The sequence below is a fragment of the Marmota marmota genome, unplaced genomic scaffold, assembly GCF_001458135.2.
Source record: "Marmota marmota marmota unplaced genomic scaffold, marMar, whole genome shotgun sequence".
Classification (NCBI taxonomy): domain Eukaryota; kingdom Metazoa; phylum Chordata; class Mammalia; order Rodentia; family Sciuridae; genus Marmota; species Marmota marmota.
In genome coordinates this window covers 763,617-767,381 of record NW_026000253.1, presented here as the reverse complement: position 1 = coordinate 767,381, position 3,765 = coordinate 763,617, and the positions used below count along the sequence as shown (strand labels likewise).

At 38.8% G+C, this 3,765-nt stretch overlaps 1 non-coding gene across 1 annotated transcript; it reads right to left on the bottom strand.

The window, feature by feature from the left end:
- Nucleotides 1–625: 625 nt before the first annotated feature.
- LOC125614245 lies at nt 626–733 on the bottom strand. The gene has a single exon (XR_007344850.1). It is a non-coding gene; the product is annotated as a U6 spliceosomal RNA (small nuclear RNA).
- Between the last annotated feature and the right edge of the window lie 3,032 nt (nt 734–3,765).

Below are 3,765 nucleotides of genomic sequence, written 5' to 3'. Positions count from 1 at the left end.
AAATTATTTAATACCTCTTTGTCTAAAGTTACTCTTCTGTAAAGTATAATGCTATTTGGTACTACAGAGACTCCTGAACTAGCACACAGTGTCTTTTACCTCCTCATTTTTGAAATTTGAGAACCCATGCTCAGTAATGTGAATTCCAGTATTGAATGTAATTTTTACATCTTATTCCTAAACAATAATTGTAATATTAATAATGATGAGTTATCTTCCTCTGCTGAATTCCTGCTTCTGTTATGCCTCTAACTGATAATTACCAGGTGAATTGTAATATCAGCTTTATAAAACTTTTCTATCATTATCTTAAACCATAATTTAAATTCTTTATCATGGTATAACTTTTTGTATGTTTATTTTAGCACCTCAAATAGAGTAGAAGATACTTGAGGTACAGGAACATAGTTTATGGTCACTCTGTTCCTTCTAATGCCTTAAATAGAGGCACCCAGGAGATATTTATTGATTTGATTCAACCAGTTCATATGGCACAATAGTTCTCTTGCGTGTTATGCTCTGTTATTATGGTCTCATGTTACTGGGTTTTGGTAACTACGCCTGTGAGTTCATCATGAGTCCATGGCCCACTTTTCCCTCCAATTGTCTGTCTGTCCCTCCCTTTACATAAAAAAAAAGTTTCACAAATTTGCATGTTATCCTTTGTGCAGGGTCCATGCTAATCTTTTTTCTGTGATTCCAGTTTTAGTGTATGTGCTGCTGAAGTGAGTACTCTTGATTTTTTTAAAACAAGAACTTTTCTCTCTATGCCTTTACTTAAACATTAATATAGGTAAATTTATATTCCTTATTCATATTGTTAGTTTTAGCTTTATTATTATACATATTTTATAAATGTTTTTACCCGAGTAATTAGTAAAATATTGCTTCATATATTTGTTTTTTTGTTGCTGTATAATAAATTACCACTAACTTCGTTGCTCAAAACAGCACACATTAATTATCTCCGTTTCCGTACATCAGGAGTGTGTTATGGTTCAGCTGGTCCTCGGCTCAGGGTCTCACATGCTGCACTCAAGGTGCTGCCGAGGCCTGTGGTCTCATCTCAGGCTTAGGGCCCCCTTCCAAGCTCATGTTGTTGTTGGCAGAGTTTAGTTCTTTGTGGCTGTAGGACTGAGGCCCTAAGATCTTAGGAGCTGCCTGCAGTTGCTTGCTATGAGGCCCTCTCCATAGGCAGTTCACATTATAGCAGCTTGCTATAATGTGCAGGCAATTGCTATAATGTAAAGGATTGTATAATCTTACAAAATATACAGTCTATCTGTCTTTCTTTCTCTTTCTCTCTCTCACACACAAAGGGAATGAAATCACATCACCCTTGTTGTATTCTGCTTGTCAGAACCTAATCACAGGTCCCACTAATGCTCAGGGCAAGAGCATTGTTTAAGGAAATGAACACCAGGAGATTCATATTGTTCGGAGTCACCTTATGATCTATCTGCTACACTTGGCATAGATCTGTATCGGGCTAATTAAAAACTTTTCAATTTACTATCAATCCATCATTGAATGCTCAGTGGGTAAGACTGCTCTAAGACAGATGTGAGTCTAATGAAAAATGATGTTCAGTACTTTGCCTAAAATAGTTCATCGCGTGGGACCTTTTGCTGAGATTGAGTGCTGGAGGGAGAATACAGTGGTAGGTATGGTGATTTCAATTTGGGAGCCCATTAGATATCTAGGTAGAGATGTTCATCTCTGCTTTTCCTGGAGTTTAGGAGATGGTCTGGGCTGAACTAGAAATATGGGAATCCCTCAATAATAGGGAGTTAGTGGAGCCTAGGTAATGGGGATATTTTTGAGAGAGGAAAGCTGCCAAAGCTAGAATTCTGGGGGAAATCCAGTTTCTCTCTCTGAGGGATTCCCCTGACCTCTGGGAAATGAAGAAGGAAACAAATGAGTTATGTAGCCTCAGAGGAAAAGTTGTATTATTTTTCTGCCTACAGTCCCATCTCTTCCTTTTTAAAAATGTATTTATTTATTTTTTTTTAGTTCTAGGTGGACACAACACCTTTATTTTGTTTATTTATTTTTGTGTGGTGCTGAGGATAGAAACACCAGTGCCTCATACATGCAAGGCAAGCGCTCTACCACTGAGCCACAACCCAAGCCCTCTTCCTGTCTTTTATTAGGTACTACTTATCCAATTATTCCCTTTTTCTTCTGGTGTCTTTTTCTTTTCACTGCACCCTTTGCTATATTATCCATAAACATGTTCTGGTTTTCCTTTGCTGTGCCACCTAGCTACCATTACCTATTGAGCCAACCACTTACCCTTTCTGGGCCTCAGTTTTCTCAAAGATTGAAGTGTGTGATGTAGGGAGAAGAGTATGATTTTTTTTGGTAGTGGGGATTGAACCCAGGGGTACTCAACCACTAAGCCACATCCCCAGTCCTATTTTGTATTTTATTTAGATACAAGGTCTTGCTAAGTTGCTTAGTGCCTCACTAAATTGCTGAGGCTGCCTTTGAACTCAGGATCCTCCCACCTCAGCCTCCTGAGCCACTGGGATTACAGGTTTGTGCCACAGAGCCTGACAAGGATATGATTTTTTTTAAAATATCTTTATCTATCTATCTATCTATCTATCTATCTATCTATTTATTTATTTTTATGTGGTGCTGAGGATCGAACCCAGGGCCTTGCACATGCTAGTCAAGCACTCTATTGCTGAGCCACAATCCCAGCCCTGAGGATATGATTTTTTAAGAAACCTCTTTTAGATCTAATTTCTGTTCTGCCATCTTGTTTCTCTCCCCTTTTCCCTTTTTGATTCTGTTTATTAAGTTCCCTATTGAAACTTCTTTCCCTTGGCCACAACATTGTTGCACTCCCATAGTTCTCTTTCTGTCTGCTTCTCCCACTGTTTCTCCATTGCTTTTATTTCCTCTTGCCCCTTAATGATGTCCATACTTAGGGGTGTCTAGTTCTTGGGCTTTTTTTCTCATTATTCCCTCTGCCTCTGAGATCCCATCTACTCTCTTAAAAATAATACAGAAGCATCTAGAGTGAAAAGCAAAAATGGCCTTTCAGCCTCCTCCTCTAAGGTAACCACCATTATCATGTTGGTGTCCTTTCTTCCAGGTGTTGAATCCCATGCCCATAAACAGGGTAAACTCTAGTGTTCAGCAGGATCTGCAGGCAGAATACCCTTACTTTGAATGCTCCACTGACAGTATATCAGCTCTGCTAGCTTAATGACTCTGGACTTGTGGTTTGTTCTTTCTCATCTGTGGTTCTTCTATGTATTATGTTTGTTTCTTTTTGTGTCCCATAGTATTGAAGAGTAGGTATTCCTTACATGTTTGGTTGATCCTATGATCTTATGACTGATAATCTGTCATTAGTACTTCTTCCTAATTTGTTTATGTGCATAGACCCAAGGAAAGAGAATAAGTTTCTGTCAGAACTTCAGATAAAAAGGTGGTGATAGAGCCTAGTCACTGGGAACCAGAACTTGTACTTGTGCACTTTAGTGGGTAACAGGAAGTATGGGGGCATGGTGGAGGAGAATGGGATGGTGGATGGGTAGTATTGAAATTTTTGGTCAGATGTCTAAAAAAAAAGGCTAGGGACATAGATCAGTAGTAGAGCATCCAAATTCAGTCCCCAGTAGCACAAAAAAAGGGCTTGGGATGTGGTTTAGTTGTAGAGTATCTCTGGGTTCAATCTTAGCATGTACAATGCCATGGGTTCCATCCTTAGCACCAGAAAAAAAAGTTGAGTAAAAATGATTCAATCTC